General features: G+C 39.7%; 1 protein-coding gene across 1 annotated transcript in view; it reads right to left on the bottom strand.

The window, feature by feature from the left end:
• The window catches only part of VWA8 (von Willebrand factor A domain containing 8), a 386,454-nt gene that overhangs the window by 92,656 nt on the left and 276,480 nt on the right, over positions 1-17,318 (bottom strand). The gene's annotated exons all lie outside the window — the stretch shown is intronic.

The raw sequence follows: 17,318 nt of genomic DNA on the forward strand, positions 1-17,318 counted from the left end.
AAGGAAACTGAGCAAGGAATAGAAAACCTGTTTGAAGAAATAACGACAGAAAAATTCCTTGCTATTGGAAAGAAAAAATTCACACAAGTCCAAGAAGCTAACAGAGTCCCAAAAGACCAACACCAAGAAACATCATAATTGAATTGGCAAACATCAACGACAAACTAAGAATCTTAAAGGCTACCAGAGAGAGACAGAAAATTACCTGTAAGGGATCGCCCATCAGACTATTGACTGATTTCTCAACAGAAACACATCAGGCCAGAAGGGAACTGAATGAAATATACAAAGTGATGCAAAGCAAGGGACTGAACTCAAAAATACTATACCCAGCAAGGCTATCATTCAAAATTGAGGGGGAAATCAGGATCCTCACAGACAAAAAAGGACTAAGCGAGTTTATTACCACCAAACCAGCAATGCAAGAAATGCTAAAGGGACTGTCATAAAAAGAAGAAATAGGAAGGGAAGAAGGAACACAGGCATAAAGAATAAAAATTGCAACAAACAAGTACCTATCTATAATAAAAGTATAATATGCAAATCAACTGAACAGCCAAACAGCAGAACGACCATCTGGATGACCATGCTATGACATGCACTAGCTCCAGGCCAGCCAAGGTGGGTGTGATGTGATTGGCTGGGGGGCCCCACCATTGCCCCATGATTGCCCCACAGAGGGTGGCGTTGCAGCGGGTAGGCGGGGCCACCGTCTGCAGGGCAATTGGTCGCAGGGCTCCTGGACTGCGAGAGGACACAGGCCTGGCTGAAGGACCCCCTTGAGTGCACAAATTTTGTGCACCGGGCCTCTAGTCAACAATAACTTTAAATGTAAATTGATTAAATACTCCAATCAAAAGACATAGGGTACCTGAATGGATAAGAAAATATGTCCCATATATCTGCTGTGTACAAGAGACCCACCTCAGAACAAAGGACTCACACAGATTGATAGTGAGGGGATGGAAAAAATTTTTTCAGGCAAATGGAAATGAAAAAAAAAAAGCTGGGTAGCAATACTTATATCTGACAAATTAGACCTCAAAGTGAAGGCCATAACAAAAGATAAGGAGGGCCACTTCATAATATGAAAGGGAGCAATTCAACAAGAGGATGTAACTTTGGTAAACATATATGCACCCAATACAGGAGCACCCAAATACATAAAAAAACTTCAGGATGATATCAAGGAAGAGATTGACAGCAATACAGTCTCAGTAGGGGACTTTAATACTCCCTAACACCACTGGACAAATCCTCTAAATAAAAAAATCAGCAAAAAAACATCAATCCTAAATGACTCACTAAATCAGATGGAATTGACATCTTCTGAACATTCCACTCCAAAGGCACAGAATATACATTCTTCTCAAGTGCACATGGGTCATTTTCAAAGATAGATCACATACTGGGACACAGCAAAGTCACTTCAAATTCAAAAAGATAGAAATCATATCAAGCATCTTCTCAGATCACAATGGCATAAAATTAGAAATCAACTACAATAAAAACAATGGGAAAAAATCAAACACCTGGACGCTAAGTAGCATGCTATTAAACAATGATTGGGTCACCAAAGAGATCAAAGAAGAAATAAAAAGCGTCCTGGTAACAAATGACAATAAAAACACAACAATCCAAAATCTATGAAACACAGTGAAAGTAATCCTTAGAGGGCAGTTCATAGCTCTATAGGCCTACCTCTAAAAACAAGAAAAAATTGTAATAAATAATCTAACTCTACAACTCAAATAATTAGAAAGAGAGCAACAAGAAAAGCCCAGAGTAAGCAGAATGAAGGAAATAATAAAGATTAGAGCAGAAATAAACAACATAGAGACCAAAAAAACAATACAAAAGATCAATAAAACCAAGAATTGGTTCTTTGAAAGGATAAACAAGACTGATGAACCTCTAGCCAGACTCACCAAGAAGCAAAGAGAGAGGACCCAAATAAACAAAATCAGAAATGAAAGAGGTAAAGTAACAACCAACCCCACAGAAATACAAAGGATTATAAAAAAAAATACTATGAACAAATCTATTCTAACATACTGGACAACCTAGACAAAATGGATATATTAGAAAAATACAAGCTTCCAAAACTCAATCAGGAAGAATAAAAAAACCTGAATATGCTGATAACTACTGAAGAAATGGAAACAGTGATAAAAAATCTCTAGCAAACAAAAGCCCTGGTCTGGACAGCTTTATAGGGGAGTTCATTTGAAGAACTAAAACCTATCCTACTCAGACTATTCCAAAAAATTCAAGAGGAAGGCACACTTCCAAGCTCTTTCTTTGAAGCCAGCATTACCCTAATCCCAAAACCAGATAAAGACACCACAAAGAAAGAGAACTACAGGCCAATATCCTTGATGAACATAGATGCTAAAATCCTCAACAAAATTCTAGCAAATTGGATCCAGCATTACATTAGAAAGATCATACACCATGACCAAGTGGGATTTATTCCGGGGATGCAAGGATGGTACAATATCCACAAATCAATAAATGTGATACATTACATAAGCAAATTGAGAGACAAAAATCACAAAATCATACCTATCGATGCAGAAAAAGCATTAACAAAACCCAACATCTTTTCTTGATAATAACTTAGCAAAGTGGGAATAGAAGGATCATACCTCAACATAATAAAAGCCTTATATGACAAACCTACAGTCAATATCATATGCAATGGGTAAAAATTAAAACAATTTTCCCTAAGAACAGGAACAAGATAGGGATGCCCACTTTCACTAATCCTGTTCGATATAGTACTGGAAGTGCTAGCCCCAGCGATCAGACAAGAAGAAGAAACAAAAGGCATTCAAATTGGAAAAGAAGAAGTAAAACTGTCCTTATTCGCAGAGGACACGACATTGTACATAGAAAACCCCAAAGACTCCATCAAAAAAGTACTAGACCTAATAAATGAATTCGGCAATGTAGCAGGATACAAAATTAACACCCAGAAATCTATGGCTTTTTTATACATTAATAATGAACTCACAGAAAGAGAAACTAAAAACAAACAAACAAACAAACAAAAACAATCCCATTTACCATTGCACCAAAAAAAATTAAGATACCTAGGAATAAACTTAATTAAGGAGGTAAAAGACCTGTACTTGGAAAACTACAGGACATTGAAAAAAGAGATAGAGGAAGACATAAACAAATGGAAGAGCATACTGTGTTCATGGATTGGTAGAATCAACATCATCAAAATGTCCATACTACCCAAAGCAATTTATAGATTTAATGCAATCCGCATTAAAACACCAATGGCATATTTCACAGACTTAAAACAAACTCTCCAAAAATACATATGGAATAAAAAAGACTCCAAACAGCCACAGCAATACTGAGAAAGAAGAACAAAGTTGGAGGGATCACAATACCAGATATCAAGCTATATTACAAAGCCACTATCCTCAAAACTGCCTGGTACTGGGACAAGAACAGACATATAGACCAATGGAACAGAACTAGATCACCAACTTACACCATACACAAAAATAAATTCAAAATGGTTAAAGGACTTAAATGTAAGACAGGAAACCAGGGGCTCCAGTCGCGCAATCGGTTAGCGCGCGGTACTTATAAGACAGGAAACCATAAAAATCTTAGAAGACTCCATAGGCAGCAAAATATCAGACATATGTCAGAGCAATATCTTACCAATACAGCTCCTAGGGCAATGGAAACTAAGGAGAAAATAAACAAATGGGACTACATCAAAATAAATAACTTCTGCACAGCAAAAGAAACCATCAACAAAACAACAAGAAAGCTCACTGCATGGGAGAACATATTTGCTAATGCTATCTCAGATAAGGGTTTAATTTCCAAAATTTACAGGGAACTCATACAACTTAACAAAAGGAATATAAATAATGCAATAAAAAAATGGGCAAAGGACCTAAATAGACACTTTTCAAAAGAGGACATATAGAAGGCAAAGCGACATATAAAAAATGCTCAAAGTCAATAATTATCCAAGAGATGCAAATCAAAACAACAATGAGGTACCATCTCACACCTGTCAGAATGGCTATCATCAACAAATCAACAAACGACAAGTGCTGGCGAGGATGTGGAGAAAAGGAACCCTCCTTGCACTGCTGGTGGGAATGCAGACTGGTGCAGCCACTGTGAGAAACAGTATGGAGTTTCCTCAAAAAGTTAAAAATGGAACTCCCATTTGACCCAGTAATCCCACTTCTAGGAATATATCCCAGGAAACCAGAAGCACCAATCAGAAAAGATATATGCACCCCCATGTTCATAGCAGCACAATTTACAATAGCTAAGATTTGGAAACAGCCTAAGTGCCCATCAGCAGATGAATGGATTAATAGACTGTGGTACATCTACACAATGGAATACTATGCTGCTATAAAAAAGAAGGAACTTTTACCATTTGTAACAGCATAGATGGAACTGGAGAGCATTATGCTAAGCGAAATAAGCCAGTTGGAGAAAGATAAATATCACATGATCTCACTGATATGTGGGATATAATGAACAACATAAACTGATGAACAAAAATAGAACCAGAGTCCTAGAAGCATAGAAGAGACTGTCCAACCTATGAGGGAAGGCAGGGGTAAGGGGTAAGAGATCAACCAAAGGACTTGTATGCATGCATATAAGCATAACGAGTGGACACAGACACTGGGGTGGTGGGGGCTTGTCTGGGGGGGTGGGAGTGGCCTGTGGAGGGGGGGTCAATCAGGGAAAAAGGAGACATATGTAATACCTTAAACAAGCAAATAAAAAAAACAAACCCTGAGCTAAATGAAAACAAAAATTCTGATATTTTATTTTTACATTTGAGACATTATTTATTGACTTCCTAATATGAAAGATGAGAATTATTTTACCTTTGTCACTTTGAATATACTTGACCCTCCCCTATCCTTCTAATAGAATATTATCATAAACTTTGCTCAAAGCAATAGTTTATTTTATATTACCACATATGTATGGTAATATATCACACTATATGCAGTAACATATGTTATTATATATTACTATGTATTCTAATTATAATAATACCAGAGGCATGGTGCATGAAAATTCATGCACTCAAGGGCGTCCCTCAGCCCGGCCTGCACCCTCTTGCAGTCTGGGAGCCCTTGGGGGATGTCCGAAGTCACCGCCAGTGGCCTCCCTCTGTGGGAGGCGACTGGTGGGCTAATGGGGGACGGTGATCAGTCGGCCCCGCCCCGCCCCGCCCCACCCCCCCAACTGCCCCAATCGCCGTCCCTTCCCTCTGCATGCTGGCACCTGCCTTGGCTGGCCTGGTGCCTCCCGCTCGCCAGCCCCGCCCCCTGCCAACTGGTAGTTCCGCTGGTCAGTCAATTTGCATCTTAGGCTTTTATTATATAGGATAGGATATTACTATATAGTTATATATACTATTACATACTATTACTAGATATATTTTTTCACTTTCACCATTAATCAATGTACCCCTTATGTTCTTTTTACTAATTCTTAGCTCCATTTTATATATTTTTCAGTAATTTGTCCCTAATTTCTTTAGCAGAGCTGTGAACCACTTTCAGTATTGTTAGCCTACCACATTACAACTTCCTCTTTTTAAAATTCAAGATATACATTCTTTCTGGAGTTCTGTGTCTTCCCACTTAGCTTTGGAGTGATTGTTTTCAGGTCTTCTGCACAGCTGTCAGCCTAAGACACCCTTTCACCATCACATTTAGAATTACTTTTGCCTCTCTCCTGGCTAAAACCACTCTTTCTGTCCATGTTTTCCTCTTTCTTGGTTTACTAACTCTTCGGTGAGAGCATATTATGTAGCAGTTTCCCAAGAAATAATGTAAGTTTTTTGAGATTTTAATGTTTAATAATGTTTACAGTCTGCTTTTATGCTTAATTAATAGCTTGGCTGAGTATAAAATTCTGGGTTGGAAACAATTTCCCCCCTAGATTCCAATGGCATTAGTATTTCTAATGCATTTTATATAACCTGTTTCCCAGTTTCCCCAACTTGCAAGTTTTCAACATTGTGTTTTTACTCGTGGATTTCTAAAATGTCCAATGAATATGCTTTGGAGTGTGTGTGTTTTCCATTTGTTATATCCAACACCTGTTTTTTAAATCATTGAATTTTTTTTAGATTACTTTTTGGGTCACTGCCTGCTCTTTAGTTTTTTCTTTCTGGAATTCTTATTATCAAACAAGACTTTCTTATCTTTTCTATTTTTAAACATATTTTTAAAAAAAATTATTTGAGAGAGAGGAAGGAAGAGGGAGAAAATGAAAGGGAAACATAGATGTAAGAGAAACATTGATTGGTTGCCTCCTGCAGACCCTGGACTGAGGATAAAGCCCCCAACCTGGGCATATGCCCTGATCAGGAATTGAACTGGCGACAATTTTGGTGCATAGGACAATCCTCAATAAACTGAGCCACAAGCTGTCTTATAGGAGAGTTCCCTTTCTATTAAACTTATTTCTGCAATCATTTTTCAATTCCTAAGAAGTCTTTCTTGTTCTTTGAAGGTGCCTATGTTAAAATAATACCCTGTTTTTGTTTTGTGAACATAATATTTTCCTGTTACCTTCTGAGAACATCAATTGTCACTTTGAGAAATGTTCTGCTGTCTGCATCATCTCTATTTTCTCTATTTTGATTTGTATCTTTTATATAGGCTATCTATTAATATTTAAGAATAAGGCATTAAAAAACGAACTGAAAACTTTTTTGCATAAAGGCAAGGCTTGTCAACAAGTGGGTGTTACTGTAAGGTTACTCTGTAGGAACCTCCACATGTCAGTGTCAGAAAGGCTTTTCTCAAGAAGAGATCCAAGGCCCTAGCCAGTGTGGCTCAATGGATAGAGCGTTGACCTGTGGACTAAAGGGTTCCAGGTTCGATTCTGGTGAAGGGCACATGTCCGGGTTGTGGGCTCAATCCCCAGTGGGGAGTGAGCGGGAGGCAGCCAATCAATGATTCTCTCTCATCATTGATATTTCTTTCTCTCCCTTCCTCTCTGAAATCAATAAAAATATATTTAAAACAATAATAACCAATAACAAAAAACCTTGCAATTGTTTAAAAAAAAAAAAAGAAGAAGAGATCCAAGGTAGTGGTAGAGTATATGGAAGCTACACTTGCCTTCCAGGACCAAACTATAATTATGACAAACAAAGAGTAATCAATCTGAATTACCAACTGAAGACTAGCTGAAGAGAAGTCTTATAACCAAGGCTTTATAGAAGAAGTAACAGAGAGGTAGGGAGTAAGGAGACATAAAAAGGGTTTGCCCTGCTCCCATAGGCAGCAGCCGAGATTCTGGAGGGATATCTCATCTGAAAAGATTTCCCCTGAGGAGTATGGGGTTTCAGGTTTTCATCAGGCTCCCAGAGCCAGGAAGAGACACCCACATAACACCTGGCTATGAAAATCAGCAGGAGTCTGTCAGCCAGGGAGAGAAAGGACTTTGCTAGAGACATAGGTACACTCTTAAAGGGCCAACACACAGAATCTCATTTGCAGTCATTCATCCTGGGCTCCAGTGAAGAGAGGGCTCAGCAGAGAGTCATGTGAGGAGAGACTGGGTTTGTGACTTTGGGGTGAAAGCTGAGGGGACAACCACCAGGATCCCTTGTGTTGAGTCACTCACTCTACTGCATCACAGATGCCATCTTTCTTGGGTGGAGCTTGCCCCTCTTATGGAATCAGCCTGGGGGACAACAATAACTCCAAATTCTGGACTCCCTGTTAACTCACCCTGCACAGCATCCATGCTGCTAAGGAGTCAGTTGCCTGGGCCAGGATGTAGAGGTCTGGGCAGACATAGGGGGTATCAATGAATGATTTGTGTGGCTCTGGGATGAGTCCAATTCCACCACCCCCAACTTCCCCTCAGCCTAACTGGCACCTTCCCCCTATCCTGACTCCCAGTGACCCCACCATGCTGACATTGGGCTCCTGGCAGAATTTGGGACAGACATAAATCGTGTGTCATAAATCGTGTGACGAAGAAAATTTTCCCCTCACATACCTGACCGGTGCAGAGCCTTCCCTTCACATGGCCAAATCTTGGTCTGTTTTAGCATGATAAACTTCTGCTGGCCACACCCTAATGACTCCCAGAAAACCTGCCCTACCACAAAGGTGTGCATCCAGCAGGTGCCATCTAGACTTGGTACATCCTGGTACATTTTCATAGTGGCCTAAGACCTAGCACTGGCACCAAGTTTGAACTTTTTGAATCCGGTGAACACCTCTCACCCCTATCTGGTGACTCACTGAGAACCTATTGCATGCAACTCAAAGACTGCCAGAGGCTCTTTCAGTGACTGAGCCTAACAGGCAGCAAGCAGGTGGAGGCAGGTGGTGGAGGACATTGGGGTTCCTTGGGACTTTTGCTTGCCTGCCCCTGGGCCTGGTGCTAGTAAAAGCCAGCATTAGGATGCAGCTTGATCCTTCCCAGGCATACCAGGCCCAGTAGAAGCAGCCACAAATGGTGGATCTCTTTGTAGCTTCAAACAGATTGCCCAGGGACAGTCACAACATTGGTCTGCAACTAACATTGGTCTGCACCAGAGTCCCTCCCAAGAGGCCCCGGAACAAACACATCCAATGGCCAGCTTGAGACAATATCAGAGTAGGATCCAATTAGCTATACAAGTGGCATATCCAAACCTGAGTAGACACTTCTCCCAAGAGGACATACAGATGGCCATAGACACATGAAAAGATGCTCAATGTCACCTAGCATCAGAGAAATGCAAATTAAAACCATAATGATGTATCACCTCAAACCTTCAGAATGGCTACCATCAATAAATCAACAAACAACAAGTGATGGTGAGAAAGTGGAAAAAAGGGAACTCTTGTGCACTGTTGGTAAGAATGCAGATTGGTGCAGCCACTATGGAAAGCAGTATGGAGTTACCACAAAAAATTAAAAATGGAACTGCTTTATGACTGAGTAATTCTATTTCTGGGAATATAGCTGAAGAAACCTGAAACCTGAATTCGAAAGAATATATGCACCCCTATGTTCACTGCAACGTAATTTATAATAGCCAATATTTGGAAGGGGTCCAGGTGTCCGTCAGATGATTAGATAAAAAACAGTGGTACATTTACACAATGGAATACTACTCACCTGTAAAAAAGAAGAAATCTTACTCTTTGTAAGAGCATGGATGGACGTGGAGTGTATTATACTAAGTGAAATTAGCCAGTCAGAGAAAGACAAATACAATATGATTTCACTTTTATGTGCAATCTATTGAACAAAATAAACTAACAAACAAAATATAAACAGATTCATAGATACAGAGAACAGACTGACAGTTGTCAGAGGGGAGAAAGTTGGGGGGTTGGGTGAAAAAAGTGAAGGGGTTAAGCAAATAAAACTCTCACATTCTCAAAACCCTCATAGATAGGCAACAGTATGGTGGTTAGCAGAAAGAAAGGGGGGTGGGAGGAGCTAGGACAGGGTAAAAGGGTTGGATAAATGGGGATGGAAGAAGACTTGATTTGTATCCCTGAGGCCTATATAATTGTATTAACCAATATTACTCCTAATAAATTCAACAATCAAGTGAAAGAAAATTATAAAAAATAAAAAGAAAAGCTTTTTCTCTTGGGCATGTCAGTTTCCAAAGAGGACTTTTCCAATCTCCTGCTCAAGGGTTATAAAAATGGATGCAGACTTTTACTTTATCTTCTTGTTGTCTATCTCACTCCTGCCTGAAGCTGTGCAGATCTCCATTACAGCTTCTGCCTTTTATAAGGGTAGAGGAGAGCCAGTTGCCCATGGGCATTAAGATAGAGGAGAAGACCTGGATTTCTAAATGGCCTCTATGCAGACTTTCCACCAATCTTCCAATTTTGAGTGCCACCCGCACTCCAACCTTCAAAGGTACATGGTGTCTTCAAGTCCTATGCTCTGGGCTTTGGTAGAGTAAATTAGCTTGAGTCTTGTTGGCTTTCCCCTCTGCAGAAATGGGTTTTAGCTCTTTCCAGTCATTAACTGAGTTAACACCCACCCAGCTATTTTCCATTCTCCCAAGTGTTGCTTGCCACCCTGCGTTGTTATGCCTTCAGTTCTCTTTGTCCTTGTGGATTTTGGACCATTGGTCCTTGTACCTTTTTTGACCCTTTATCATTCTTTTACTGGGATTTTGATAAGAAGTAAAACGAATCACATGTATTTGGTTTGTCAGGAGTCCCTACCTCCTTTCTTGAAAACTGGGTTCAGGTACTAATTCATCTTGGAACCACTTCCAAAGATAGAGTTGTTATTCTGTGCCCCCTCTGATCTTTTAAGCATACTTTTATACCTTTCTTCACCACACTGCACCATAATTTATTTGGTTATAGCTTTACTGGACTCTAAGTTCCTTGGGTTTGCACCTATACCTTATTTATATTTTTATCCTCACAACTAGAGGCCCGGTGCATGAAATTCATACAAATCGGGGGGAGGGCCCTCAGCCTAGCTTGCGCCCTCTTGCAGTCCGGGAGCCCTCGGGGAATGTCTGACTGATGGCTTAGGCCTGCTCCCTAAGCCGTCAGTCAGACATCCTTAGCGCCACCATGGAAGTGGGAGAGGCTCCTGCTACCATTGCTGCGCTCGAGGCACGCCCCCTGTGGGAGCACACTGACCACCAGGGGGCAGCTCCTGCATTGAGTGTCTGCCCCCTGGTGGTCAGTGTGCGTCATAGCAATGGTCATTCCTCTGTTCAGTCGATTTGCTTATTAGTCTTTTACTATATAGGATACTGAGTGCTCAAAGATGTAAAGTAAATGAATGGATGGGTGAAACTATTCAAAGAGAGAGGTTAGAGATAGTACCAGTGGCCTGACCTTGTAAGGAAATCCTATATAATAAAAGCCTAATATGCTAAGTGTCTGGTTGTCAGGTTGGCTGTTCAACCAATCAAAGCATAATATGCTGATAATATGCTAAGGCCGCTCAACCGCTGCTATGACATGCATTGACCACCAGGGGGCAGATGCTCCGACCATTAGGTTAGCTTGCTGCTGGGGTCCAGCCAATTGGGACTGAGCAAGACAGGCTGGACATGCCCTGGAATCCTCCTGCAGTCCCTCCCCAGCTGGCCAACCTCCCGTGGCTTCCCCAGCCCCGATTGTGCACCGGTGGGGTCCCTCAGCCTGGCCTGTGCCCTCTCATAATCCGGGATCCCTTAGGGAATGTCGGAGAGCCAGTTTTGGCCCGATCCCACAGGCCAGGCCAAGGGACCCCACTGGTGCACAAATTCGTGCACGGGGCCTCTAGTAGAAAATAAAATGAGAAATATTTTTAGAATGTTAAAAAGAGAAACAGAAGAACACTTTATACAGAAAAACAGAATGATGGCTCCAAATTTAACTTGTTCTTAACTGTTCTCAGGATTCAGGCTAAAGATGATGTATATTTTGCTGTGTGTTTTTTGGTCCTGTTCTAATTTGTCTTTTAAATAAGGCTAGACTCTATAATCTTCTGCGGACAATTGTCCTATCATTGATTTCCTGCTTTTCTTCAAGCTGACAGGTTTAGGCACAGACAGTTTTTTCAATTCTTTTTTGGGGCCAACAAAAGTTTTTCCAAACAGGATTATAAACAAACATCACAAATTTAACACGAGGATAGATTATGAATTATGTAACTCATTGGGTCATAATGTAATATTAGGTGTTTGGGTAACAGGGCTTCATTTTAATTTGGCTTTGTTTCCATGTAAAAATTAAAGAATTCTGTAGTCTAATATTAGCTGAATTCCATGTTTTAAACTTTTTCCTAAGTTTTTGTTGTTTACTAAGTACTTACTCTGTTTCAGACATTAATGCATTTCATTCTTACAACATCTTTGTAAGGCATGATGATTTTATCTTTATATTATAATTGAAAGGCAAATGTAGAAAGAACAAGTAATTGGCAAAGATCACAGACAAAGTAGAACATGGATTAGAACCCAGATTTAACCGCTTCAAACTTTATGTGCTTAAACAATAGGCTATATGGCCTATGAATAAAATTACAATTCTATCTATAAATATAACAGCAAGGTTTTATTTCTACCGCCACCGTGATGTATTGACTTTACATAAGTATATAAATTATGAGCTCAGAGCCATAAAAATTCTATAGCCATTGATTCAACATAATCACTGCATTTGACATCTCAATTTATAATTGACTAGAGGCCCGGTGCACAAAAATTTGTGCACTGGGGGGGGGGGGGGGGTCCCTCAGCCTGGCCTGCACCCATTTGCAGTCCAGAACCCCTTGGGGGATGTCCACCTGTCGATTTAGGCCCACTTCCCAGGGGATCAGGCCTAAGCTTTCAGTCAGACATCCTTCTGGCAGTCAGGGAGCCCTCGGGGGATGTCCGATTAAAGGCTTAGGCCCCCAAGGGAGCTGTGATGAGGAAGCTGGGGTGACAGAGGAGCCATGTTGTCCCGCCCCGCCGCCCTGGGTTGGGTCGCACACGGGACGCCAGGGCGGGCCGGCTGATTTCTGCTGCTGCCCCGCCCGGCTACCCTGGGTTGGGTCACACATGGGACGCCCACCACCCCGGATCACAGATAGCATGCCTGGATGGCGGCAGGGCAGGCAGGATGGTGCTGATCCACCCTGCTTGCAGTATGCAAATTAGCCACCATCTTTGTTGGCGGTCAATTTGCATATCTCGCTGATTAGCCAATGGGAGGCATAGCGAAGGTACAGTCAATTACCATGTAGATAGGATACAATGTAGAATGAATTTGTTTTCCTTATACTTAAAAATCATATACTTGTTGACTTGCTTATCTTAAGAAAGTGATTTGATTTTAGATATATTTAGCAATTACTGATAAAGCTGTGATCCAATGGAAGCAATACGTTTGGAGGAATGTAAAAACCAACTAGCAGTTTCCTTCTGAAATACAGTGTTTAGAAGAAAGGTGGCCCCTGCGCATGAACCCATGAGTGTCATCCTACTTGAGGGCAGACTTCTCTCTAATCCTTTACTCAAACCAAATTTCTGGTTCAAGAAGAACATTGCCAATTGGTAAGTAGGATAACTGCAAGTTTTAACATTTCCCAAATGTAATTGATATTCCACCTTATCTGCGTCCTCAATACCCTTTCTCCTCTTTTTTTTTTTTTTGCTTCTCTCTTGCTCCTTCTCTACATTTCCATTGCCTTATTCCTAAACGGCCTTGCAGTTAGATAACTGTCATAATTCTCCCTGGGTTGCTACAGGCTTAACCAGGCCAGTAGCATGCTGGAGCCAGCTTGAGAGATGATTGCTAAATATTCAGGAATTTTGGGAGCAGATTGTTAACTTGGTAGCTTGAAATCAGCCATGGAGGAAATATGCACACCATGGAAAAGGATAAATATTATACACTGCCCCACCTCACCCCAGAGAGCTAGTTCATCAGCACACCACTGGGTATCGTGCTCTCCAGAAAATCTTTCGCTTTCGTCAGGTACTGCTGACCTAAAACTAGAATCAAAGTGAACTTCTATGGCTGAGATTTCTCTAACAGGAACAAACAATGGGAAAATTCCTAAAGGCACTGCCCAAGTGTTACTATATAGACAAACAGCTAGACCACTGAAAACCAGCTCTACTGACACATTGCTAGGAGATATGGTGGGAAATTATAAAAGTTTTTATAAAAAGCATTGCCTTTCTGGGCCAAGGATGATTTCCAAAGGCATATGTGCATATAAAAGCCCTACAAAATATGTATTATTCTATAACATTGATACACTGAACCAAATTGTTAAGTATTTTCAGAGTTACCAACGAGAGCAATGAACGATGTACAAAAGTGGACTATGCTCCTTAAAAAGAACAAAGAATTTCAAACCTCCACAGAGGATCTAAAGATAACAGCCTATACGGCGAAAACCTAAATTTACTAATAGAGAACCAATTAAGTAATCTAGTGGTTTCCAAAGCTGAAAGTAAGCCTTAAAAATTCCTAACTGTTGAACTAGTGGTTACAGAAAAGGCCAGGCTTAGCTACCTAAGTACAGCAAGCTACATTTACTTATATTCCCAGAATATTTTCTTTGAAATGGGGGAAGGATGAGTTGTGCTTAATAGAAACTAGCTATCTTTTCCATGTATTTTCTCTACGCTTCTCTCAATTTTCAAATATTCACTGTGTCTGTTGTGTGCCAGGCACACTATAAAGGATGAGTAAGTTCCAGTCTCACAGTGTTTGTGTCAGATGGCTATACCCTTTTTTAAGTACATAGTACTATTCAGAGGCCTCAAAGAGATTCTACCAGCAATATATAAAATACTTAGTTTCTGACTAGTTTACTGTAATTAGAAAACATTTGAAAGCCACAACCTTTCAGCCTTTTTGCTGCCACAAGAACAGCCACCAGAAGCCTTTTAGAGAAGAGGACTTGATTTCTGAGGAAAACTCTGGTGTAGCTTTTAACAGCCTTCTTGGGAAGAATCTGAAACTAAATAAAAATATGTAAAAAGTATGCTTTATGTAGAATACTGTGAAGTGTAGTCAGAAGAATTTTGGCTTATAATGAAGCCAGGCGTTTGAAAACATGGAGTCTAAAAGGAATAAAAATTGATTCTTAATAATGGGCTCTTAGGATGACAGTTACAGTGGTGCTTTGAGTTTGTTGTTATAGTTGTTGACTATAAGAAAAACACATGTTCCTATCAAAGCATGTAAAATTAATGAACACAATCTATATGCAGGGCTAAATATATACTCTCTTGCAAGTTGTACTCATTAAAACAACTATCAATGAATACATTAAAGAAAACAAAAATTCAAAGCAATAGTGGTTTCAGAGCTATTAACTCTGGAAGCCTGAAATGTAGCAAAAACATAAAGGATGGAGATAATGCACATGACTGGCTTAGTTTATCTAAATATAATAGTTCTTTTGACATCAGGCAAAGGAATTAGGGAAAGATGGGGGTCAACAGTGGTGGATGGCACAGGAGGTTATTTGCCTGGCCTTCGCTACTGACCTAAAGAGCATCGCAGGACTAACAGGAACCACCCAAGCAGGGGTGTGTAAACCTCCCACACCAGCCTGCGCTGCCCCAAACTGCTGGAGAACAAACCTGGCCTTTTAATTTCTGTAATGTAAAGTAAGTCCTTTTGGCCACTAGATGGAGATCAGGTTACTCTGCCAGGAACAAGGGAAGCTGCTGGCAGTCAACAAGTGATAAGTATGTTGTGGAGAGCCTAGTCTTCTCTCAATACTTCCAATCAAGCTCCTAAATCAGGAGCAGACCCATGTTGAATAAAGTATCCATAAATGAGGAAGAGCTTGAAGGACTGAACAGGAGGAGAACTATAAAAGACAAATTTTTTACTTGTTATTACCGTTGCCCCTGGGATAATTCGTATTTAGAGTTAGTTGTATAAACTACTTGTAAATAATAACATGAACTCGTCTAAGTAAGAGCAATTAAATATGCTGTCTCATTGTTTACCAAGCAATGAGAAGGAAGAGGAGAGACATAACCAAAAATTAAAACAACGACAGACTATTTGGACAATGAATCCCATCTGTTTAGACAAAAAGACAATTTGTTTCTCAGTCTGAATCTGTATATAAGTATACATTTTCAATATGAACCAAAATGGATCAGGGAACATCAGAGATGGAAGGAGAATGCTACATAACATCTATTCTAATTTTCCAAATGGAACTACAATTTAATTCTGAATTATGTAACTTTATTACTGAATAAGTCTTATTTCTGTGATAGCTGAAAATGGTTGGTTTGGGGAAGATCAAATATTGCCCTGTATAATACAGCCAAATATTTTATTTTTGAGATGTTAGGTACTATAATTGTTTATTCCTAACTTAATAACCATATATAGTCAACAAATACCTATTCAGTATTCAGTTACATAAAAACAAATGAATAATTTATGACAGTTTAAAATAATTCCATTTGTCATCAAATAGCTTTAATGACCAGTGTAATTTAGTATATATGAATGTGAGCATAAACAAACCTATTAATTTCCTGTTATGTACGAATCATTATGTTAGGAGCTCAGAATACAGAGATGCACAACAGAGTCAGGAAAGACACTGGGAAGAGAAGAGCTACACAGCTGAACACAAATAGGGGTTAATTTTTGTAGTAGTCGACACCAGTTACCAAAATCATGAGTAAAAGTCCTTTTAAAGTTCTGTTGTAAATGATAAACTTAATAGGCCACAAATGCTGACCATAGGAAAAACATGACCTTAGATGTCTATAACACATGAGAAATTAAAAATAAAATAAAAGATTCAAATACAATAGTATTTACTATTAGGTATCAATCACTGTAATGAAAATAGGAGCTTAATTAAAAGGGTGAAGAAATTAATGTTTAGAATAATAAAAAGTCAGAACCACAGTTAATTACTTTTCTAATTATTGTTATGGATAGTGACCAACATTCAGTCTGTTGCTGTGATAAGTCTATTGCACTTAATGACATATTTATTTTAGAGCTATACATTTGTTTTAGCTTAATTAAAATAATATATTAATACCACTCCAAAAGGATTTGAGGTTGCTTGCCTATACTGGTTTGTGATTTTCAAAATGTTACGTCCAGCTTTTAAGAATATTAGAGAACTATGAATTATTTATTCACAAATATATATATATTTCTCCTTTAAGGAAATCACAAAAATGGCCAAATAAAATAGTAATTATTAATCAGGTATTAATAGAATAGTTTGTGGAAATTTCTTATCTCGGTAATTGGCTCTTTGCAGAGCAACACAGCTGGTAGAAACCTACCTTTCTTTTTAATGGATAAAAATGAAATGTAAACAAGGAAGTTTTCTTCTGAAGATTAAAATAAATTAATTACAAATAAATGCTTTTATGATATGCTTTAGTATTTATGGGTACACAGGCTTCCTCATTATTCACATTAGTTCTAGACAGCAGCTAGATTAGGTGATGACTGAGTCATTTTTGGAGTCTTGGGGTTTCCTCTCACTTTGGACACCTGTTCCCATACACCTTGGCAGTGTAGGGTTGGGTCTATTTATTCTAACTGCTAAATTTGCATTATCTATATATATAGAAACCTAAGTGACTGTTAAGACCGGTTGACCGAACAATGGTCGCTATGATGTGCACTGACCACCAGGGGGCAGATGCTCAATGCAGGAGCTTCCCCTGGTGGCCAGTGTGCTCCCACAGCCAACCTCTCGTGGCTGGCCAACCTTCCGTGGTCCCTCCCCCTCGGACTGGGCAAGACAGCCCCGATCGCTGGCCAGGCCGAGGGACCCCACCCATACACAAATTCGTGCAC

Source organism: Myotis yumanensis, unplaced genomic scaffold (genome assembly GCF_028538775.1).
Source record: "Myotis yumanensis isolate MYYU_CA2020_CCGP unplaced genomic scaffold, mMyoYum1.0.hap1 SCAF_3, whole genome shotgun sequence".
Classification (NCBI taxonomy): Eukaryota; Metazoa; Chordata; class Mammalia; order Chiroptera; family Vespertilionidae; genus Myotis; species Myotis yumanensis.